At 45.3% G+C, this 25,566-nt stretch overlaps 1 long non-coding RNA gene across 1 annotated transcript in view; it reads right to left on the reverse strand.

Moving 5' to 3' along the window:
* LOC309647882 overlaps positions 1 to 25,566 on the reverse strand; it is a 655,782-nt gene that overhangs the window by 333,868 nt on the left and 296,348 nt on the right. The gene's annotated exons all lie outside the window — the stretch shown is intronic.

The raw sequence follows: 25,566 nt of genomic DNA on the forward strand, positions 1-25,566 counted from the left end.
GCCTGGCACGTAGGAAACAGTCGACAGATGTTAGCGTCACGACGTGCTCTGTCATATTCATAGCCAGAGAGATTATTATTTTTAATTTTAACAATCTTTGCCAGATTGCTTTCCAAAATTTTACAGTAGATATCGTTTAAATTTAGAAGAATATTCTGAACTTTGAATTGAAAGACTTATTTGCATTTTAAAAGTCTCAAGCAACACATTGTACTAAGCCTGTTCCCAAAGCTCCCCTCTCAGAAACAAGGAGAAAACATTGTTGAAATAAAGGCATTTGTATAGCGCCAAGCAGAAATCACTACAGCCAAGAAAAAAGCATCTTTTAAAAATTCCTATTTGTTGATGGCAAACATTGCTGGTTTTTTTGTTCTTGCACTTATATCAACAGAATCTCTTGAGGGAATTTCATTCAACATTACAGAATGATTTCCCAGGGAACTTGGATTAACCGTGAGTGATTTCAAATTGAAGATGGATAGATGATAGATAGATAGATAGAGATCTGTATAGATATATAGATACATATTTTAAAAATATGGACCTGAGAATAGGGACCCTGTGGAGGAGATCTCTCATTTCTTATGACACGGCAAAGCAATAAAGGGCTTTATGATCTGCAAAGCATCTTCTCATACGTTTCCTAGTTCGATTTTCACAATGGTCCACAAGAGAGGATTGTAAGGATTTTACAATCCTTATATTAGAGATGAGGGCACTGACCCAGGAAGTGGTTCTGACTTGCTCGAAGTCCCACAGCTGGTAGCAGAGCTGAGCCTGTCTGTAGGTCCTCAACACATTACAGCCAGATCCACCAAAACTCACTGGTCTTGGTCAAACACACCCCAAGCAATGGAGACGTGGAAAGAGCATTTCTGAGCCTCTAAAGATAATTCCCATTCCATTTGCAAAAGACAAGCATTGCCCATAGAGACAAGAATGTGCTCACTGCCATTGAGGACGATAAGACGGGTGTGGCAGTGCCAGCCGGCCTGGTGCCACCCAGGGCTCCCACTGTGATTCATTTGGCCACGTCACAGTGCACACGCGTCCATTTTTAGGGACTCGGAGATCTCTTAAATAAGCACAGGTGTGTTTTTAAAGACGCTGATATGGCAAAGTACACAGATCCGCGCCCCGAGGAGGCTTCTAGCAGGTTAAGAACTGGCCAGGTTTCCAACTTGGTCCCCTTGTTGTGGCGCCATCAGCCGGGGCCTCGGACAGCAGCTCACTGATCCCGGGGAAGGATGCATCACCACTCCCTCTTCCCCCAGTAGGTGATGTTTCTGAATATCCTTTGGGTCACATGACCTCACACAACCCTGTGAAACTAGCACCGAAGGCTCCAGATGATGCAATCAGATTGCTAGCAAATGCTGACTGCTTCAAGAAAGGTTAGACAAACTTCTTAGTCATACATGGTAAATGTTGATAATTACGTATTCAGGGGTGTTTTATTTCATAGCAGACTTCATTCTTGCCTGCATAGTTGTCCTGACCTGGAAAGACACCACTGGTCCCTTTCTGGTGTTGCTACTGCTTTTCTCCCCCTGTATCCATGGGGGTATCTGCTCAGACCGCTGTACCCTAGATCAGAGGCCTGGGTGGGAGACGGGTTCCACCATGAATAGTTGTGTGGTCTTGGGCAAGGCAGTTTGCATCTCTGAGCTCTGTTCCCTTAACAGTAAAATGGCGATAACAGTGTTTGTTCTTTTCACACAGTTAGGAGGTGCAAAGGTGATACAGTGGGTGAAAGAGCACTGACAATTAGAAAGGATGATTTTTTTTTTCTGAAACTTTTTTGGATTTGATTTTTTTCAACCAAATACCTGTTGGTTGTAACATGTGAAACAGTTTAAAGATAGATGAAGAAAAGCTCCCCGTGACTAACTTCCAATCCTACTCTCCCGAGCTATCCAGAGTCTATGCACTTACAAGCTTTTATGCTGCGCAAACAGGCAAATACACACCTATATTGGGATTTGGGTTTATTTCTATTTACTGAAGTGGAATCACACCGAGTGGATGGCTTTGCAACTTGCTTTCTCATTTGATGGTATATCGTAGACACCCCTACCACTCTGTGGTTGTGAACTTACTTGGTATTTCTTCCTTAATTTCTTTATGAACACACACCTACAAACATATGTGTGTGTGAGTTGTGTATGGAATCATTTAAAAAAAATCTTCCCCTCCACCACTGCCCCTAAAGATATTGCCTCTTCCCTACATATCTTTCATACTTTCCTCCAAGTTGATATAATCATGTAAACTGTTAACACACACATGTATTTCTGTAAGGTTTTTTTCATTATTTGTATCAAAACTGGATTGTATGCAATACTTCTCCTCTTCCACCCAATTAAAACCTCATGAAAATACCTACAATGTAGCAGTTTTGGTGCACGATTTTTAATGGCTGTATATCATTTTATGCAGTGGAGGCAGTTTTGTGCTGGTAAATGTTTAACAACCAGCTCTCTCAGGGAAAACCCTGATTGGCAGTGTTTGCTGATATCGTGCCCTAAATATTCCCACCCTGGTTCATTTCAAACCTGAGTGACATGCTGGTGGGATAGAGTGGCTCTGGGAAGAGGTGTGTGCATTGTGTCGGGAGCTGATTCCAGCAATCTACTGCGAGAAGGTTCTACAATGAGTACAACCCCTTTCCATTGATGAGCCTTCTTTTGTTTCCAAGTTTCCCTCCCCAGTACTAACAGTGACGCATTACATAACTTTATAACTACATTCTTCAAATTGATTCTTTTATGGGCTTCTATGGGCTAGATTCCCAGCGAGTGAGATTGTTGGCTCAAAAATGAATGTGGATTTTCAAAAATTTTAATAAATGCTGCCAGATTGTTTTTCAAACAGCTTTCTTAAAAGGCAGCTACAATTCACATTTCTACCAGTAATGTAAGAGAGTACTCTTTTTCCCAGCATCTCTGAGAGCAATAGGTATTAATGTTTTTTATACATTTTTTTTTCCAGTTTAGTAGATTTAAAGTGGTAACTCATTGTTTACTGTAACTTTAATTTGGACTTCCCTGACGTCAATCAGATTTGAACATTATTTCACGTTTTTGGTCATTTGAATTGGCAATTTAACAGGTATTCTAGATCCAAGACGCTTGGGTTAAAATCATAGCTCTGCCACTCACTAGCTGTGTGACCTCAAGCAAGTTGCTTAAACTCCCTGTGCCTCAGTTTTCCCATATATAAAATAAAGATAGAAACAAGACCTATCTCACAGGACTGTTATAAAAATTAAATGATTTAATACATGCAAAGCTTGCAGAGCAGTGTCTAGCATGCAGAAATGCTAGAAGGAAGTTAGCTGTTGTATTCTATCAACTGCAATGATACATCCTTTGCCCGCTTTTACATCGGCTTGTTTGCCTTGTCCATTTGTAAATGTCTTTTATATGTTATAGATACTGGTCCTTTGTTACTTGCATTGAAAATGTTTTTACAAATCAATTGTTCCTCTACTGATCTCCTTTATAATTTTTCTTTTTTTTTTTGTCATTTAAGAAAATTTCTTTTTTTGTATGGAGTCAAATATGTCTATCTTTTTTTTTTCTGTCTTTTTTTCTGGGTTTTATGACTTGGCTGAGAGGGGCTTCTCTCCTGGGTTTTACTAAGTCTCCTAGATTTCCTTTAAAACCATTTTGCTTTCGTTTTCACATTTAAGCCATCGATTCAAGTGGGGTTTATTTTTGTTTTTGGTCTGAAATTGGAGTCCCACTTTTCTTTTGGATGACTAATCAGTTGTGATAGCATCATTTATCAAAATTTCCTGTTGGATTAAATATCACCTTTGCTTATATTAAATTCCTTATCTTTTAGGATCTATTTCTATAGATCCTGAAATCTATGTATAAAATCTATATAGATTATAAAATCTATAATTTTAGGATTATTTCATTTGTTCTACTAAACTCTCATTTTTCTATATGCTGTTACAATATTAATTTGACTAACCTGATTTTCTAGTATGTTCTAATATCTGGTTAAAAAAAAAACCTTCCTTACCATTTTTAAGTACTTTTCTGGGCTATTCTCAGGCATTTATTCTTCCGAATAAAGTCAAGATTACTTACTTCAAATAAAACACTAACACATTTGTTATTTCAAATTTGAGTTTCATTAAATACATGTGATAATTTTTTGGACACTTTTTATTTTTGTTGTTTAGCCTTTCTATCTGAATACATAGTACATCTTTTCCTTTATTCAGATCTTGTTTTAGGCTCTTCAATAAGACATTACACAGATTTTGTTATTATTATGAATGGAGCCCCATATTTCTATTCTATGTGCTTATTACTGTAAAGATAAAAGCTATTTTATATATATAACTCCCTTACTAATACCAAAACTCTCTTACTAATATTAGTGGTTTTGGGGTCTTCGTTCTACTTTCTTGTTGTGTCTGGCCACGTTACCAAACTCTCCTACTGATTCGAGTAGTCTTTAAGAATTTGTCTCTTGGTTTCTCAGCAGTGGCCTTGCTCCACTAGCCTCGCTCAGGAAGTAGATGGTGGAAGGAAGTAAGGAGGTGATGTTAATTGATAATTAACTGTGACTGAGAGCTGGGGCCTGGTGTCCAAAGGCGGGAGGGGCCTGGTATGTTTCCAGCCTTCTTCCCAGCTGGTAGCCTCCCAGCTTGATTCACAGCCCTTGCGAGAATCTCTGAGCTTCCCCATGTCATTCAGTTCATTTAAAAATGTCCAACCCATCATGGACTGGTACTTTCAGAAAATATAATAAATGTGAATTACTAGAAAAATCAGTATAAAAATGAAACAGCAAATCCCTCCAAACGTGCAAAATGTAAATGCCAGTTTTTACTATTAAGTCAACAACATAAAAATATTCTGTCAAATTGCTAGAAAAGTTTCAACTGATTGCTCTCAATCTCTTGTCATGGGGTGGTAACAGCTGGCAGACAGCTACAGACCCGCAGACCACACTTTGAGCAGCGCTGCCTTAATCAATTCCTTTGGTGCAGCCAGTTTCAGGGTTAACAAGTGGTGAACAGTCAATACTGATGCTGTAAGTCAAGGGGGGTTGTTAACAGGAGCTTGTTCAAGGGTACTTCTATTTTTAATAGTAGACGAGTGGGCATGAAGGATAGAAAAATGAGGATGTTGTGGCCTGATAGTAAGACTTCAAGATCACAGTCAAGGGGAGCTGCTGTCAGCCGTGGTTTGCAGAAGACACCAGCAACCTGCATCTCTCAGCTCCCTCCCCAGCACATCAGCAGCTGAGTGCAGGGCAGCTGGTCAGATCCCACTCAGGTGGTGAGCACGCTAGGCCAGGTGCTTGAAGACATCAGTGAACAAAACCAGACCCCCGCCCTCCACGTGCTTATGTTCTTGAGGGGAAGGTCACAGTAAACAATAAGCACAATAAAAAGGCAACCTGACCAGCACGGGAATTTTGACCTGCTCCGTTTCCGACCTGAGCCGGTTCACCCCTCCTTAGGCAACCTGGTGGTCCCAGCACGTTGTGAATGTACCGAACACTGCTGAATCTTACCCTTACACCTGGTTAAAATGGTAAGTTTTATATTTTACCACCCACCCCCAAAATCTCCGAATAAATAACTTCTTAAAAGTAAATTATAAAGTATGTTTGAAGGTGACTAGTGCTATGGAAAAGAATGGGCACAGCAGGGTAAGGGGGTAGGACAGTGTCTGTGCAGGTGGGCCCCCTGGGATGCTCTGTACAGGTGCCAGGGAAAGCCATCCTGGTGGAAACCCAGCCACCAGCAAGGTTGTCACAGGGGAATTTGAGAAGCTTTTCTGCTAGTTAGGCCTCAAAGATGTCAATGAGAATTTCTTAGATCCTTGAAAGCAACTCTGAGAAATGGGGGAAAAAAAAAAGTAGTTTATGGTTATTTTGTTACTTCATCTAATATTTAATTTAAGTTACAAATTAAAAAAAAAAAACTCTTTCCTTGGGCTTTGAAAGTATAACTCTTATAATTGTTTTAAAAATTAGTAAAATTTAACAATTACTTTCAAAAGCCGTTTACAATTTCGTTAATTAAATTTCCTTAAACATGTATAAATACTTTGGTTTGAAAAAAAAAAACAAAAAACTTTGCTTTGTTTCCTTAGTACTTCAAGTAGAATAACACAGCCTTCCCTAAAATTCGGTGATTTTTTTTTTTTTTTTAAGAAAGTAACTCTATATATTTTTTATTTTATTTTATTTTTAAATTTTATTTAATTAATTAATTTATTTATGGCTGTGCTGGGTCTTCGTTTCTGTGCGAGGGCTTTCTCTAGTTGTGGCAAGTGGGGGCCACTCTTCATCGCGGTGCATGGGCCTCTCACTGTCGCGGCCTCTCTTGTTGCGGAGCACAGGCTCCAGACGCGCAGGCTCAGTAATTGTGGCTCACGGGGCTAGTTGCTCCGTGGCATGTGGGATCTTCCCAGACCAGGGCTCGAACCCGTGTCCCCTGCATTGGCAGGCAGATTCTCAACCACTGCGCCACCAGGGAAGCCCCAAATTCGGTGATTTTTATAAATATAAGTTAAACTTATAAGTATGGTGACTCAAATTCTCTTAGGCATTTCAATCTTGTTTACTAGCTTTATTCTCTTACACTTTTCAGCTTAAAATCTTAAATTTAAATCAATCACTCCATTACATATCAAGTTGGAATCACAAGGCTAATCTGTTAGCTGCTCTTATATACCAACTTCTCATAAATGTGACTAGCATTATAAATACCAAGTATACATACCGTAGAGGAGGAAAATTTTTTCCTCTGTCCTTCTTGGTTCTTTGTCTGGCTTAATAATCAAATTAACATCAGACAGATTAGCAAGAGAAAAATTTAATTACGTACATACAGGAGCCCCGTAAAGATATGAGACCCCAGGGCAAGTCGTGAAGCTTGGACTTATATGCCATCCTGACCTAAGAGATGGGATGGGTCCATCATATCTGCTCTGGGCCACCAACCTCCGGACTTCTCCTTATCTGGGAAAAGAAACTTCTTAATTGTTAAATCCAGAGTTGTCCAATTTCTGTTACGTGCAGTAGAATCCAATCCTAAATGATGTGATACTATTTCATTGTCTGGATAGATCATTATTTATTTAACTAGTCTTCTCTAGATGGAAAATACTGTGATTTAAAAAAGAAAAATTTGTAGTTTTCCATGCATGAGAGTATATCCATGGAGTAAATTCCTAGAATTAGAATCACTGGGTCAAAGGGTACATACATTTTTAACTTTGATAGATATTGCTGGTATGTCTCCATAAAGTGGTACCAATTCTTGGAGAATTCTCAATGTTCTGGCGCGAAGTCATCCATATTAAGCCTTTAGTATACACATGATCAAAAGCTTAACTCCATTTTAGAATATTTCTTGGTGAAGTAATTGGTTTTTCTCCTTTGAAAGGAGAAAGGCTTCAATAGACCCTATAACTGGGTACAAGGTACTGTAAGATTCATTTATTAATTGAGAGGGATTCAGCAAAGAAATGTTGATGATCGTGAGCTGAAAATCCTTTCCCAGAATTGACCTTAGAACTGCATATCAGATACAAATTGCCATCCGTTTCAGCAAAGGCACTCATCTCTCCTCTTCTGATGTGATAGGGCCACAGATGCAATTAAACAAACATAGTTTGAGCATCTACTGGGTATCAGGCACCAAGCTTGGCGCTAGAAAGAGAAGAATACTATTAGTAGGTTGACTTGTGTCCCCCAAGAGATATGTTCAAGTCCTGTACATACAACATATGTACAATTCCTCTGTACAGTACCTGGTACCTGTGAACGGGACCTGATTTGGAAACAGAGTCTTTGCAGATGTAATCAAGTTCAGATGCAGTCATACTGGACAAGGCTTGGCCTAAGCCCAATGACTGGCATCTTTATAGGAGAATGAAGATTTGAACACAGAGACACAGGGAAGAAGGACACGTGGAGACAGAGGCCAAGAAGCTGCCACAAACCAGGGAAAGCCAAAGATTTCCGGGAGCCACCAGGGTCTAGAAAGAAGCAAGGGAGGGTTCCTCCTTAGAGACTTCAGAGAGACCATGGTGCTGGCCACACCTTGATTTCAGACTTCTAGCTTCCAGAACCACGAGAGAATAAATGTCTGTTGTTTATAGAACAAATTCTGTTGCTTATGAACAAATTTCTTATTGCCACCAAGTTAGTGGTATCTTGTGATGGCAGCCCTAGGAAACCAACACAGATCCTGGGTTGAACCCCTTCTGGGAACTGGAAGGGCCACTCCTTCCTTCACACCTTTAGTGAAGTTCCTGGCACGTAATTGACCAAGTCACAACGTGGATTGTTATCTGTTTTCATGTCTATCTCCTCCTCGAGATGGGATTTCTCTAGTGGGTTAGTGTCTTTATTTAGTGTCTCCAGAGCAAGAGAAAGTGGCTAACACACTTAGGGCAGGTGTTCCCTAAATACGGACAGACTCTATCTATCGAATGATCAGTCAATCATCCGTCTACTCATTACCGCTCTGTCTTCACAGGGAGAGGAGCCTGGCAAATCCTCCGGGTTGAAATTCTCCTCGTCACCCAGGATGCACTGGCCATCTTTACCTCCTTCCTCTCTCTGTCCTTTGCAGCTAGCTGGACATCAGTTTCTGCCCAGTCTTCTTTGACTTGTCCCTATAACTCTTTCTCGCTCCAAACATCCCCGCCCCCCGTCACTCCCCCGCCAACCCCCATGTCTCCATTCTCCTCGGTGACCACAATTTCCAGTTCCATGCTGATCACTTCCGGATCCTTATCATGGGCTCAGATGACCTGAGTTCCAGACTCAGCTCTTCAACACCCTACTTAAATCTCTACTCGTTTGTCTTGGAAGTGCTGGGCAAACCCTGTCCACACCGATCTTGTCATTTTCTCTGACAACCGGCTCTTCCCCTAATGATTCCTACTTCAGTAAGTGACTCTACCCACTTGCTGACACCCGGCATCCTTTGTTTCTCTTTCTCCCTCTCCTCCTGCGTCTTGCTCATTACCAAGCCTTGACCAGTCAGCCTCTTCAGTATCTTTAGAATGACTGACTTTCTTCTCCGCCACCGCCGCTGAGTGTAGGCTACCCGGTACACTCACCTGGGCTCCATCAGTAACCTCCTATCTGGTTCTCTCGCCTCTCGTCTTGCTCCTCTGCCATCCCTTCCCTAGGTTATACCAAGAGTGATTTAGGGGAAAAAAAATCAGCCCACCTCAATCTGATCACATAACTACCCTGTTTAAAACTACAGTAACCCTAAACATCGAGGCAGAGCTCCTTTCTGTGGTTCACAAAGCCACTGGCAACCTGGCACCTGCTTCCAGCTTCTCCCGTGTACTCTGTTCCCACCATATTAAAACTTCCTTTCGTTCTTTAAACGCGCTTACTCTCTCTTCCCTCCTGAGCTTTGTACGCACTGTTCCTTCTCCCTGGAATAGTTCTCTCTCGTGTCTTGATCTGACTGACCCCAGCTCAATCTTCCAGTCTCAGCTTATAAGTCCCACTTCCTTGGCCAGGCTTTTCCTACTCACCCTCACCACTTACTCTTCTCCTGGGGCACAGTTCCATCACACCTCTCCCTCCCTCTTCCTCTCGGGCATCACGCGGTAATTATTAGTTTTCATATATATATTCCTTTCTAAGCTGCAGACTTTCATAAGGTCCGCACAGTCCTCCACACATAAAAGATGCTCAATAATATTTTTGTCTAATAATTGAAGAACGAATGAATGAATCTCCGGGGTACATAGGAGATGCCCGATAAGAATTGGTTGAATTAATGACTATAAATAAATTTCTGTCTGTTTCAATTGTAATCACCTTACTTCAATTCAAGCCTCTAGCGACTCAAAACTGGAATTTTGCAATGCCCTCCTTACTGGTCTCTCTGCGTCAGCTGACACTGCGTAACTCATCCAGATTCATTGTCTCGAAGCATCACTTTCATCAGGTAACTCCCAGGAAGAAAATTCATTCACAGCTCCCCAAGAAATTCAGAGCAAAGCCCAAACTCCATGGCTACGCCAAGCCCTACAGAATGCTTACCATAGGTTCTTTAGATGTTTGTGTGCCAGAGTTAAGGTGTGTGCTAATTGTGCGCTAGCCGATGTCTAACAGCACTGTTTGTTTGCAGAAATACTACCCTCATCCCAAGCACCCTATTTACAAATAGATGTTTGGAACCACAGCCTCTTGTTAGGTTGAGGATGCCTTACTTTGAACTATATCGGTTGCTCTTAAAGGTGACCAGTGCGATGTTCCCATGCAGTCAGCAAAGATGGGCATTTGGGCTTCCAATAATCCTTAATTAGAGGTAGTGCTTGCGGGGGCTTACAAGAGTAAGATGCTATGTTTGGCCTATACGTGGAGGATTAACTCTGATGAAGCTTTCAAACCCTAAATGAGATGATTACTTGTTTGTCTGATACTTTTTTAAAAATTAGAAAGCCCGTCATCCCTGGGCACGGGAATACCTCCTTGATAGGCAAGATGCTGTCTCTGCAGCCCTTGTGGAACCAACTTGCTGACTCAGCTTATCTAGGTGGGAGGAGGCCTGGCTAGGGATATTTTGTTGGCCCTGGGTGTAATTGTTGGCCTGGGTGTGGACCCTGGCCTGGTGTACAAGTGTCTGGCTGGCCCCAGCACAAACCATGTCTGGGTACTTTCTCTGCCGGGACACACCCCGCTGGAAGCGCTCAGGAGGTCTGAGCAATGGGTAAAGCTGGAGACTTTATCTTGGGCATTCGAGCCTTCCTTCTCTGTTCCCTCTCCCTTTAGGCACTCACCATCCAGGCCACCTCCAGCCCTCTCCCTGTCTGACGCAGTCCCATGCATCTGGGAGGCAGGGAGGTGCTGGGTACCAGACGAGAGCTCTGGAGTCGAATCTGGATTGATCTTCATCTCAGCTCTACCACTTCATTCACCGTGAGCTGCGGGCAATTTATTTAACCTCTTCAGCCTCGGTTTCCTCCTCTATACAGTGCAGAGAATATTCCTTTTCATAGCTATTTTGAGGTTCTGGAAGCTTCACCTCAGAGCAGGAGCTGGAGATTCAGAGTCTGAAACCGCAGGCATCATAACCAGGGTGAGGACTGTTGGACACGTGTCCAGATGAATTACTTAATTCCACCTTGTGGGAAGTCTCAGGGTTGCTTGTAAAAGATTCCCGCCTACAGCATCTTAAAGGCATCACCTGGCACCTGGCAAGAGATGTCTGACTGGGCTTCCTCTCGTCCCTTAAGGTGGACCAGCGTTGGAAGTCACACTCAAGCTTATTGTTAACAGTGATAGTAAACATTGTTTCCATTTATTGAGCACCAACTAGCCTGGAAGCTGTGCTAAGCACATTCATTAATGCGTTATCTTCTTTAATTCTCACAACAAACCAGTAAGTTAGCTACTGTTATTACCTTCATTTTGCAGGTGAGGAAATGGAGGGCAAGGGAGCTGACTAGTTTAAGGTTAATTAAGGTCACTGAGCTAGTTAGTTAACTAATGTTTGGCGCATGGCAAGCCCAAGCTTGGGATCACTGCACATACTACTTCCTGGTAATTCCACGGCTTGCTGGTTGCTGGGATTTTTTTGTAGAGGAACAGATATTTCTGGACGTGAGATGCCTCTCTAAGATACTCACTCCTGCTGTTCCTTCATGCTCCACCCCCTGTGTGACTTGCTTGGGGACAGTCTCTCCTCTGGACTCTGCCGATCACCCGGGTCAGGTCCTGACTTGCCCTCGTCCCGGTGTTTGTTCCTCCAGCTGGACCTTTCTTAGCTGCCTGAGTCCCGCCTCCAAGACTCTCGCACCTGTGCTCCTCTGCTCAACATTTTTCTATTTGCACTCGTCCTGGCCTCCTTCTCCACGCTCCCGGTCAGCCCAAACTGCCCTCTTCCCTCCCCATCATCCCCAAGTTCCCTGATCATGACCTCACCACTTCCCACCAGAGCAGTATCTCTTTCCCAGTGCAAAACCTGAAGATGTGCTCCTTTGATGAAATAAGGTCTCTGTGCCCAGCAGACAGCGCCATGGAGAGAGAGTGGGGACATGGCACCCAGGTCCAGAGTGTTCATCTCTACCTTTGTCTTTTGTTTAATTATGAGAGGGCATAGTACAGTAGAGAATGGGGACCACCATTTTTGATTACAAATACATAAGAACACTATGAACTCTCGAAGCAGGTGGATCCCATATTTGTTAGTACACCCATCACTTTTATAAATTGAATTTCTGCCTAATTACCATGTGCAATAAGATATTGCAATAAAAATAGTGAATAAAAAATGTGTCCTTGAGTAAAACAGCACATTAGTCTTGTTAGATTAATTTTAATTTTTATTTATGTACAGCCCTAATCTCTACCTTATATAACCTCCTGCTTCCTGGTTAGATATTGATTAACCATATTTATTCAGCCAGAGCTAAAACCAACCAGGTAATGTTGTTCTGAACTAACCAATTGGTGTTTTGCTGGGGAACTTTCCAGAGAGAGTTCATGACCCTGAGAGTGAGTCAGAGGGAGGAGGATTTCTCCTTCTCTACGACCAGAAGGAACGTGCAGAAGTGAAAGTAGAACAGGAAAGGCAGCCCCCCAGACAAAACGCAGAGTGGACGTGTTTTCTGGGTGATTCTGGTCCACACTTCGACTATTATAGGAAGAAATCCTTTTTGAGTCTATATTATGACTGACATTGGTCAGGTTTGAATTAATTTCATTTGTTAGTGTAGATTTTCCCTGAAGAAATAATAAAAGCCATGCAGCTCAGTGTTTTATTCTAGGATGAGGAACCAGCCTGCGGACACAGCCTCTGATTAGCACAGATGGAAGCCACTCCATCACCAAGTCATCCCTGAAGAGCTCCGGAAAAGGCTGGCCAGCCTTGCCCTCTGATTAGGGGGTGCTGAATGGGGTACAATCCCTGGAAGGGGAGCTCTAGCCATGTCGTGGGGAATAGGCACCCTGAAAAGTGCGGGTGCGGGGAGGCAGAGCGCCCAGGGAGGCCGGGGAGGGTCTCTTCTACTTCATTCTGTCTCATCAGGCCCCCCGCATGTTTTCTGAGCAGCGTGTAGCCCAGATTAACATCTGCTTCACTTAGCCCACACTTCAGGTATTGATAATAAGTGATACACCAATCCTTCAATCCTCCTTTGTCCTTGGCACCGGCCCTTTGACAAAATAAGAGATTACAGAGGGGTGTGAGGGAAATTAGCCCAACTGCACACTGCCCTCAAATATCTCATTATTATTTTCCAGCTCTGGTCAAATTTCTAAACTGCAAGGGAGGCAGATGGCTTCCTGAAAGTAAAAATAGATTTAATCCCCTGAAGTTTTGCAGCCTGTTTGAGGGGAAGTAGCTGGATCCAGTGTTTGAAGGATCCTCTCTGAAGATGTCCATGCGGTTTTATGTTGCGTATTGCAGTGAGACAGACAATCAGAAATCTGTGAAATGAAAGCACAGATGCTCCAGAGAGCGGACTCCTGGTAGGTCTGTGGTGAACCTCCAGAGGAAGAACCAGATTGTGGGAAAGTACAAGAGGGTTGGACCCAGACAATCTGTGGTTTGATTTTTGGTCTGGCAATAGTAGTGATCTTTGGCAATTTGCCTTATTTCTCTGAGCCTCTGTGTCCAGACCTGTAAAATGAGCTGTAGTGAAGAGTAAATGAAATAACGTGTATTAGTGATCGATTGCTGCTGCGTAACAAATTACCCCAAAACTTACTAACTTAAAGCAACAACATGTGTTATGTCACAGTTTCTGTGTATCTTCTCAGTTGGGTCCTCTAACTCAAGGTTTCGTAAGAGGACAATCCAGGTGTCAGCCAGGCTGAGGTCATCTGAAGGCTCAGTGGAAGGCGTCACTTCCAAGCTCGCTCACGTGGCTGTTGGCAGGCTGTGGTTTCTTGTGGGCTGTCAGACTGAGGCCCCAGGTCCTCACACCCTGCTGGCTGGGGGCCTCTCTCAGTTCTTTGCCATGTGGGTCTGTCCATAGGGCAGCTCACAACTCAGAAGCTTGCTTCATCAGAGCAAGTCAGGGAGCAGAGTTAGAGGGAGAAAGAAGGAAGTCACGGTTTCTCATAGCCTAATCTTGGAAAGGACATCCCATCACTTCCGCTGTATTCTATTTGTTAAAAGTGAGGCCTTCCCTGGTGGTGCAGTGGTTGGGAGTCTGCCTGCCAATGCAGGGGACACGGGTTCGAGCCCTGGTCTGGGAAGATCCCACATGCCGCGGAGCAACTAGACCCGTGAGCCACACCTACTGAGCCTGCGCGTCTGGAGCCTGTGCTCCGCAACAAGAGAGGCCGCGACAGTGAGAGGCCCGCGCACCGCGATGAAGAGTGGCCCCCACTCGCCGCAAATAGAGAAAGCCCTTGCACAGAAACGAAGACCCAACACAGCCAAAAATAATAAATAAATAAATAAAAATTTAAAAAAAAAAAAAAAAAAAAAGTGAGACACTAGATCTGCATACCTCCCAAAGGAAGAGGTTATGCTGGGTCTGGATACCAGGAGGCGGGATCATTGGGAGACATTTCAGAAGCAGTCTACCCCATGGCGCATACATAAAGTGCCTATCATTGCTTCCCTTGGTTGGTGCTCAGTGAATGCAGCAGCTGATACTGAGCAGGGCCCTGAGGGGCTCCTGGGCACAAAGCCTTTCTGTGTCCCCCATTCCTTTGATTACAGGACATAGCCTTCTTTCAGCCTCCATGAACTTCCCTGAGTTCCAAAGGGCAGATTCAAGCTAATTAGGGAAGGGAGGGGTTGCAAGACCAGGGAGAAACAAACAGTCAAGAGAAACCATAGTGGAGCCTTGGGGCAAGGTCTTGGTTCCCCATCAACGGATATACACAACAATATCTTTGAGCTGTTTTGCAGATACTGAAACCCTCTCCAGGTGGGGGAAGTTATGATTATCAATGGTGTGCTGCCCACAAGCACGTAGACGCCAGACCGGTTGGAACCTGAAGGTTGATGTTGCCGACTCCTACTTACCTCACCACCAACCCATCAGAAGAATGTCCATGAGCCGATCACGCCCTCTTTGAACCATTACTATAAAACTTCTCACTATCCTCTCCAAATGGGGACACATAGTTTTTCGAGGCAGGAGCCCACTGTGTCCCCCTTTGCCTGGCAAAGTAATAAAGCTATCCTTTTCTACTTCACCCAAAACTCTGTCTCCGAGATTCGAATCAGCACCAGTGTACAGAGAAGCCGAGCTTTCGGCATCACAGCCTTCTTCCTCTAGCTGTCAGACATCTAGAGCTTTAGTGCTGCAATGACATCCCCACTTGGATAGGGTATAGTCTATGGACCGCGGGCATCGGCGACAAGCCATCCGGAGCTGCACAGATTTTTCAATCTTCCCTGAGGTGGAACCCCCTCCCCACACTGCAGCCTTCCGTTGGGGGAGAGGAGTGAGCCTAGAACAGGACGCAGGGCTGCCCCAAGGCGAGCAGGTCCTTATTAGGTAACTCCTGCTGTAGCCCAAGGAGACCAGAGACAGATTTCCTCCAAGTACTTACTGAGCTCCTACTTCGTGCTGGGAGGTGACAGGGAAAAAACAGACTGAAGGTCTGGCTCACACGGAGCTCACGCTTTAGTGAGGACAGATAGAAAATAAAAAAGATAAATAATATAATTCGATGCATTATATTCAATGGGAAAATCATGATGTTACAAATCTATCAAAACCTCCAGTCAGTTTCCTAATGCGTAACCCAACTCGGCTAACACCCATAGAGTACATAATTATGAATGCTTAAATCATCACTTCTTGGTCCCTAACCAATTAATAAGGTTGCTGACAGTCACCTGTGTGCAGTGACACACATGGTTTGCATGCCATGTCACAAGCATTACCTTTAAGGTGAGTCATGGCAAATAAATAAGGCAAATGTCAGTCATGAACCATTTGTAGACAAAAACACAGATAATATTTACAGTAAATTTTTATTTTTCCAGTAAAAAGCACAAAGCAATTTCCTAAAATGAACTGTTATTCCCCAAGTGAAGAATTTTGAGGCTGGAGGGGTGGAGAAACGTCTAGATGCACAGCCCTTTGCTGTCACCCAGAAAGCCTTTCAAAACACCTACACATGCCTCCAACATTCTACCAACCGTATCTGGACTCTAATTCAAGATTCTACTGTGCATCATTTTATTAAAGATGTCACGTTGAGCCAGTGGGATGGAAGTATACGTTTTTCCTATATAAGCGTCAGCTGAAGAAAATGTTGCTTTTGAGATGTGTATATTCTTTGAAGTTAGGGAATTAAAAACCAGAGGGATCCTACCGTTAGAATATGAACTTAGAGGGATGTCCTGAGCAGCAGATGGGGAGATATTCGATGGAGAAAAATAAAGCAAAGGCGGGGTAGTCAACTGCCATTTGAAATAGTGGGTCAGCAAAGAGGAGGAGTATTTGCAAAGCCCTGAGGCGGAGGGTATCGGTGGCAATCAAGGTGCAGAGGTTCTTCAGTTCCCCAAAGAGGGCCCGCTGGCAACCTCCCATGGAACTGAAACTGAAATCATAGCATTGCCCGTGGCGTCCACATGCAAACCTGTACCATGGAGCCCCAAGTACCCTGTTCAGTGCTTTGTTCACAGGGTTCATCCTGTCAGCTCAGCAATCCCGTGAGGGATTGACCTCCCATGAGGTCACTATTATTATTATTTTAATTATTTTGAGATCCATGTTGCATATATCAACAGCTCATTCCTTTTTTTTTTCTTTTCTTTCTTTCTTTCTTTTGGCCACGCGGCACGGCATGCACGATCTTAGTTCCCCAAATGGGGATCAAACCTGTGCCCCGTGCAGTGGAAGCCCTGAGTCTTAACCACTGCACCACCAGGGAAGTCCCGAGGTCATTATTTTTATCCCCATTTTACAGATGAGGAAATGGAGGCTCAGTGGGTAAGTAGTTTACCCAGGGTCACAAAGCTAATCAGTTTACTGAGAGGGATTCAAACCCTGGGATTTCTGATACCGGAGCCAACATTCTTCACACTGTTCTCTCTAGACTATGTCACCAGCAACCACCATGAATATCATGACTGTTTCATGGGGTTAGACAAGGTCAGGGCTAGGGCTAGGGTTAGTGGTCAGGTGTTTTCTACCTGACAGGCCCATGTGGAATCCCCCAGGGGCAGAGAATGAGCTTGTTTGGCAGGAAGGGTCTTGGGGGTTCAGGGAAAGGGGGTGAGTAGTGGCGGGGGGAGCTGGAGATGGGGGTGGGAATATTTCCTGCCTGTTGGGAGCCCAGGGCCAGACCGCCCTCTGACTTCCCCACTGGGTGGTTCACACCCCCTGTGTCAAGTACTCATTGGATTTAGCTTGGCAATGATTTAAATTAATAGTGTAAAGATTCGCTAAATGAATCCAGCCACCAACACTCTAACGTCTCAGTAAAGATCCATCGCTTGGGAGTTAGTGCCGAAAAAAAGCCATTTTACAAGAAATGGCTCCACTAATGATGTAAAAGAAAATGGGAAAGAAGAGGGGGCCGTACAGCCTTCCTTCCTCACCCCCGTTTTGCAATGACAGGGTGACTCCAAACCAATGTGGAAGATAAAATCACAGCTAGTTTTTTTTCTAATGCTGAAATACGGGGAAATCTTTAATTTTTACCAGTCCTGGGGGCTGGAGGTATGAAATTTTGCTAAATAGGATGTCCCCACCAAGCACATTTTATTAGCTCTACTCACTGACGGTGCTTTCAATTTTTAAAGCAGTTGCTTTAAAAAGCCTCTGGGGGGATGCACAGCAATCTCAGTTAATCCCATAATAATAACAACCAGCAGCTAAAATGCTGTTGTAACAATAATGACCAACTTACAGGCTTTAGGATGGATTGTGAGGAGGATTTCCTGACAAGGAGTATTAAGGATTCACCTCAGGCTCGCTCCCCTTCCTTAGCAAGCACAACGAGGCTCATCTTTCTTGGCGGGCTTTGCTGAGCTTGCCTAAAGGCGGAGAGAGATGAGGTAACCTCTCAGCCTCCTTCCCCATCATGCGAGTCTGAAAACATCCCTGGCCACCTATCCCAGCGGGAACTGCCTTTTCCATTCTGGACCGAGTGCGTGAAAATTCAACCAAGTGCGTTCAGCAAGCATGCACTGGCAGCCGCCGTTTGCAAAGCCCGGGGAAGTTTTGGAGCAGGAGAGGGTGAAAACGGGGTATTCACTCTAACCTTAAAGAACTGACATCTAATTTGAGACAGGGTTGTTCATGGGAACCTGAGGCCAAACGAAATAGGTAGTAAGTTAGAGGTTGCAGCAAAGGGTGGAGGGGGTTTGGAAGAAGAAATCATTTATGATGGGTCAGCAATGGATAAACGATCCCAGAAGAGGTGGCAACTGGGATCACTTTTTTTTTTTTTTTAAGCATTTTTAAAATTATTTATTTATTTATTTTTTTGGCTGTGTTGGGTCTTCGTTTCTGTGCGAGGGCTTTCTCTAGTTGCGGCAAGCGGGGGCCACTCTTCATCGCGGTGCGCGGGCCTCTCACTATCGTGGCCTCTCTTGTTGCGGAGCACAGGCTCCAGACATGCAGGCTCAGTCGTTGTGGCTCACGGGCCTAGTTGCTCCGCGGCACGTGGGATCTTCCCGGACCAGGGCTCGAACCCGTGTCCCCTGCGTTGGCAGTCAGATTCCCAACCACTGCGCCACCAGGGAAGCCCTGGGATCACTTTTTAAAGATGAATGGGATTTTGGTAACTGGAAAAGAGGAAAAAGACCCAAGGCTGAGGAAACAGCATGAGCAGAGACACAGCCATGTGGCCATGTGGGTTTGTTTGGGGTCTTTCTGGAAGCAAAGTAGAGCAAGGAGAGATGTGGCAGGGAGATGGCACTGGGAGAGTAAACAGCTGGAACAGACAGACCTGAAGGCCACACCCAAGAGTTTGGTCTTTATCCCATAGACAGTGGTGAGCTTTTGAAAGGAGGGAATGAGCTAAATTCTAGGAAACAACTCTGACGATGGTGTGAAATTAAAAAGAAAAATTAAAAAGAAAAAAACCTTTTAGGTGCCTATTACATTTTGTCCACAAGGTCAATGGGATCTTGCCTTGTCACCCAGCTCAGGAAGAGAGTTCCAACATGGGAAACTTCTCACCTAGATCCCAAATGCTATATTGTCATTTTGGTCCTTTGATAGTGTGGAAGCAAGGCATTCCCTGGCATTTTCCAAGGAGGTTCCATTCATAAGTGGTCATGTGACAGTATTGAAAACAGAGGTCTGACTTTTAGACCTGTCGCTTGTGAAAGGCTTCTGCGTGACTTGGCTTGGCCTCTGGTTTCCAGCTTTATATCTGTTGACTTCACCAAGGTTGCAGGTATCCTGAGAAAGCCAGGGTCGGCTGAAGCTGCCTGCAGCTGGGCAGAAAGAAGACGACATTTCTGGGGCGACGTGGGGAGGGTGGTCTGTGCCGTCCTGGCCAGGAGACAATATTCCTCCATCATTTCCAAGAGCAATGGTTTTTGTGTCATTGGTTTTAAATACGGACTGAGTCCTATTTGCAAGGCCTTTGCAGCCCATTTCATTTCTTTTGATTTCTTTTCTTTTTTAACCGACCTTGTACTCCACTTCCTGGACCATTCTGCACAGACAGCGTCCTGCATCGTTATTGAATACATGGCGCCTGCACTCATCCTGGGCAATAGCCTGGGGCGGTTGGCATTGAAGGGGGGAAATTCCTTCTCCTATCTCGGGCAGCTATCTCTTCCCATCAATGGACGTGGAAACAAAGTAAAAATCATCCTCTCAGCCCACCTCCCACCAATCCACTGCTTCATAGATTTTTTTCAACAAATACTTACCAAGCATCTGTTGTGTCGGATGCAGCATCAGAGCCTCCGTGGACTTTGCTGTTGACGTTAGGACTTGTACGACGACTCGGGGCAACTTCCTTGACCTTTCCAGTTTCCGCATCCTTTCCATATAATAAGATTAGGGCAATAGACCTGGAAAGACAGGTGTAATGGTACAATGACATATATGTGGACTGCTTTGTAAACAATACATTATTAATAATAAGAGACAATCAATAAATTTAGTAACATATTGGAGTTTAGTAACTCCTAGTTCTATAAGACACATCTCTCGCTATATACCATCCAAAACATCCCCAAACCCACCAAGCATACAGCCTAACGTTAGCTCCATAAAGGTTGGTTGAACTGAATTGAAAGAACTGTCGATGTCATTTGCCACAGACTGCAGGGGACAGTGGGGGTGGGGTGTAGGGGAGACAGCCCCTACTGAGCCCCGAGCCATGGCATTGAGCTTATGAGGGACCACAAGATGGTGTGGTCTTAGAAGCCCTAATAGATCAAGCCAGCAATGTTCTGACTTCATAGTGAATCTGAATTCAAATGAAATAAAGTTTCTACATAGATTCATTCGAATCCAATTTATTTCACTTTGGTACATTTCGAACTCAATTTGTTGTATACAACTCACTCCATGGCAAGGAAATTCTTTATAACTCTTATTGCCCATATAAGATTTCTTTCTCTGTAGATAATACAAGAAGAAAGCCCCAAAGATTGAGCATAAGATTTTCATAAATATTGGCGACAGTTCATCATTAAACGGACCAAAAGAGAACCCTTGTGAGCAATATATAAATAAATCATTAACAATTTGTTTGTGTTTCTCTTCATTTGTTTAAACTGTATGGAAATTATATATACTCAAAAGAAAAGTATTGGAAACTGGTTGAAAGCTTTTACAAAATATTTAGAACAAATTGTAATTTAAAATGCTCAGGAGATATTCAATGACGGGAAACCAAGGCAAAGACCCTATAAAGTCTAGTCAAAGGTATCCTTCACATTCTTCAGGTAGGATCACTGGGAGAATTGAACACCCTTCCCGTTGATAGGAATGGATTCCCTGCTGGAATGAACTGCTGCATCTTTTAACCCCATACTTGATCACTTTTTCTAAAGACATTATACTAAACCAAAGTAGTGTAGAAAGACATTGTTAAGGGACAGTGCCCAGGTAGCCTCTATTCCCAGTTAAACCATATTATATAAAAGATGTTTTCAAAAACTCAGGGGAATGTAGTGGATGATTATTTTTTGGCTGTGAAATCAGAATGCCTGAGTATGAAAACCATCACTGACACTTCCTAGCTGTGTGACCTGGGGCAAGTGGCTTAACTTCTCTGAGCCTCAGAGAGTCTCAGTCTAAAAATGTAGGTGATCATAATACCCAAATCATGGTTGTAGAGGATTAAATGAGTTAAACCACACAGAACATTTAGAATAGTGCCTGGCAAATTGATCAATTGATTAATAAGTAGGTTAAGAACGAGATAGATGCTGTAACAAAGAGCTTTCATACGATGCGTGCTATTCAGAGAGATAAGGAAATCATCTTCCTTAAATATACCTATAATAGAATTGGTTCCCGTTATAGACGTCCAGCTCAATAGAGATGAGATTCTTCTAGAGGAGAAAATATCGTGAGAGGCCACAAAAGGGTTCCCTAAAGGGTAAGTGAATGAGTAATAAATACGGCCACGTGCACCACTATCATGAGTCCAAGCTCCCCTGAGACCTTGGTGGAGCTGAGGATGCCCTCTGACCAGGAAAGAGCTTTAAGTCGTCCAGACGAAACAGATCCTTGACAGAGCGTAGTCCGTTGTGATCAGCCTTCACTGTCTTTACTGTTCATGGGGCTGTCTTAACACGTAAATCAGTGATGGGAACGCTGTCTGGTTGGAGCGGAGGGGAGGGGGGGGCGTGGCTTTACGGGCACCTGGAGGGACACTGGGGGAACCCGACCCAATTCGTCCCGTGAGTGAGTTCACTTCCTGTAGCAGAGAGTAAGAGCCTGGAGTCTCCTCCCGGGATGACCGTCGGGTAGTGTCCCTTCCACCACCTGCCCTGAAACCCTCCAATTCCGGGACATGTTTATTCATTACCTCTACATGTGCAATTCTTTCCTAGGCAGTAATGCAAAAGGAGTTACCCAAAGGAATCCTTGCTCGAAAAGCATTTCTGCTCTTCCACAGGGAATGTGCAGCGTGCTTAGGAAAAGTTTCCCGTCACGGACGTGGTTCATTCCTTCTCCAAATCCGCCCTCTCTCCGACGGGCTATGCTCAGCAGCTCTCAGCTCTCGTGGAGGCCGGAGAAAGGTCCGCAGGCCGATCCACTTAGGCAGCCTTCACCCCTCCTCCGCCCTCCGGCTCTGCGGCCGCTGTCCCTCTTCCTCTTTCTAGCCTGCTCCAGCTTCAGAAGGGAAGCGATCGCCTCTCCAGGTGCATTTGAAGGCCATCGTCAGCATTCCAGAGAAACATCGTGTGGCCTCTACCTGCCAGGAAGCCCGAGGATGTTTCCAACGATTGCGCAGCCATCCCTGAGGCTGGAACGGGGAGCTCCAGCTACAAACTGACTGCGTTACACCGTCACACGGTTTGGCCGAGTGACACGCCGCAGCCGTCATAGTCAAGAATTCCACCGCCCTTCCTGTTGAAGGCCCTTCTCGTCCCCTCTGCGTTCTGTTCTTTTGCTTTAAGACACCACTGACTCCCCTGTGGTTACCAGACATTCACACATACGATTCATCCGCGCATCACCCGTTCCGTGTTCATTTAACAAACATCCATTGGTGACCTACCTGCTAAGCTTGGGAATCAACAAGGAATCAGGCAGAGCCCCCCCCCCCCAACGGGGCGCTCACAGTTTGTGGCTTTATTGTTAAGTTGGAGGGTGGGTGAGGACAAAAGAGGGCACATTAAAAGGATTCATCGGAGGCAAGTTTAAGGAGGAGACTCTTCACTGAGGGTGGGCGGGCTTACGGGAACCAGTGAGGGATACTCAGGCACTAGGGCAGTAACAGGAGAAGCCGTTACTGCCGCAGCCCGAAGGGGCAAGAGAGGAAGTAGTAGAGCCCACGAGAGAATTCTGCTGAGAGGGTCACCCTATAGGAGCTGGACCCGGAAGAGGATGCAGCCTCTGCCAGAATCTCATCTGGCGGGGGGAGGGGGGAGGGCGAGGGGGTGCGTTTGACAAATGCCATGACCTCTTCTCCCCTCCCACCTCTGGTCTCCCAGGGCTGAACCCACTTGGTAGCCAGAGGGCCAGAACACCCATAGGCTGCAGACCTCAGGGATCGCATCCAGGCACGGAGCAGCAGGGAAAGGGGGAGAATGGAGCGGGCGGCAATGAGAGGGGGCAACCCGGTGCCCCTGTGTGTGCCCTGGGGGGTGGGATGGGGTGAAAGGATTGAACAGGCTCACGCTGGAGTCCCACCCAGCCCCTGCGCCCAGAGCACAGAGTGGGGGGCTCGGTGTGTCCCGCCTGCCGGCCATCACTGCCAGAGACTGCCCTCCTACTGATGGCGGGCTGCTGGGGTCTGGACCCTCCGTGACGGTCTGCAGACAGGCCCGTTTATTACTCCAGGAGCCAAAATGAGGCAGCCGTGGTGCAGTCACCTGGCGGTCGGGAGAGTCTGAACAAAGGTCCACAGGAGCTGTCTCACAATCACACACAAAATATGACACGGTCTTTGTTCTCGAGCAATTTATAAACTCACTTGGGAGAGCAAACCTAGACAGAAAAATATGAAACAATGACAGTGAAGGCAGTGGAAATAAAAAGCAGTCAAGGCGGAGGTCCAGGAGCAAGCAGGTTACTAGTGACAAACGCAGCCTGTTCTCTGCCTCGTGGGCAGGGGGGGCGGACACCAGTGCACAGCTGCTCAGCCTTGCATACTGCCCTCGGTGCTGGCCACCCTTGGTACAGGCACGTGTGCACACACACGCACACAAACGCACACACGCGCACACATGCACACGCTAGAGGCACATGCGCGTGCACAGGCGTGCATGCAGACACACAAGCACACACACACGTACACACATGCACAACACAAAATCTGTTTCCACTGCTACATGGTCACTCCTGGCAGTTTCCTTTATCGGCTTTGCTGAAATGCACCCATGGAAACAGGAGGAAGAGATGCGGAAGTGATGGAAGATTGATAGATTGGCATTGTTGCTGGTGGTGGGGCTCCTTTTACAGCAGCCATGTCCCTTTTGGGTTCTGGGTTATCTTAGAAGAAAACAAAGGTCTGTCTGCCTTGCTGGATTCATGATAATTTTATTGGTATTATGATATCCAACTGAACACCATAGGAATCAGGGAACTAGAGCGTGGATGATTCCGGCCTAACTCCAAAATGGGCATCCTGAAGGAGGCTTATACGCCTCCATCTAGTGATTTCCTCCCAGTTTCTGCCACCCCAGCACCCTAGGGACCACCTTCCCGTGACAGGGGGTGCAGAGTCCCATCAACAGGGGAGGGAGCAATTGGCTTGCCACCACTCTCCTTTCTCTGGGGGGTGTTTGCCTCTTGCAATCCCTTCCCATCTCTTCTTGACATTCGGTTCAGCATCTTGGTACCTGGGCTTCTCCCTGACTCTAGTATTCCCGCCATGAGGCAGGTGTTAAAATGACACAGATACTGCATGTCAGGAGCGATGGTTAAATATTCTAAGACAAGGAGATTGCAGGCGTCACTGGGTGGGTCTTTCTGGCTGTTAAGGAAATGCGGGAGCCTTGGAGAATGACGGGGAAGAAACAATCACCGGAGCAGCTTCAACACCAAGCCCAGAACAAAAGGCAGCTGGAGCGTTCTACCTTTTGCAGGGATGTCACGGGTGGCATGGCTGCCCTGCAGCGGTCGAACTAGGGGAACGATCCTGGTATTTTGAAAAATGGTTTTATTTGTGAAGATGCCTGAGGCTCCACCACATTTCCCCAAACGGCACCTTTCGTTGGGCCCATGTAAAACCCAGAAGAGCGGCACTCAGAAGTGCAGACGAACTCACAAAACATGGGTTAAACTGCCAGCTCTCTGCCGTGTGATTCCTTGTGTGCATTCGTTTTCCAGCTGCAAAAACAGATCCTCAGTCCCTGGCCTATGAAATATGTGTACAGGCCTATTAGTAGGTGAGACCTCACTTGGAGACCGGAGAGGTTAGCTCCACGCGAGACCCCATCCCATCCTCTGGAATGTCTCCGCTTTCCATCATCCTGCCCACCTTGCTTTCTTCCTGATCTTATTTACACACATGCCTTTCTCCTAACTTCCTCTGAGCCTCACAAAGTGTGTAACTTTGCGAACAACACCTGGGGAGGCCCGTCATATGTGCTTGATAAGGAAGAAGTGCCTGGTCACGTGGCAAAGGGATCCAGTGTTAACGGTCACCTCCGGCCTGGCCGACCCTGTTTTGTCCTCTATTCCAGGGCATCCTCCAGAATTACAGGTGGTCGGTACCTACTGCTGAACATACACCTTCCCGAGAACCTTCCAGGGATCTGCCTTCTCCCCATCGGTGCCACCTTAGGTCCCTAGGCCCCTTGACTCAACGCTTTAGCATTTAAACTGGCACAAGATGTAACCAGAGGCTCCCAGAAGAAGGCCTCTGGGAAGGCCACCCCCCTCTAGTTCACCCACCTTAGCTACTATGTTAATAAAAATGATTCATGTTCCAAAGCCCTTGGGAATTACCTGGGTCACACCTGGCTATGTTGTC

The sequence above is a fragment of the Balaenoptera physalus genome (assembly GCF_965194825.1).
Source record: "Balaenoptera physalus genome assembly, chromosome: 18".
NCBI classification, from domain to species: domain Eukaryota; kingdom Metazoa; phylum Chordata; class Mammalia; order Artiodactyla; family Balaenopteridae; genus Balaenoptera; species Balaenoptera physalus.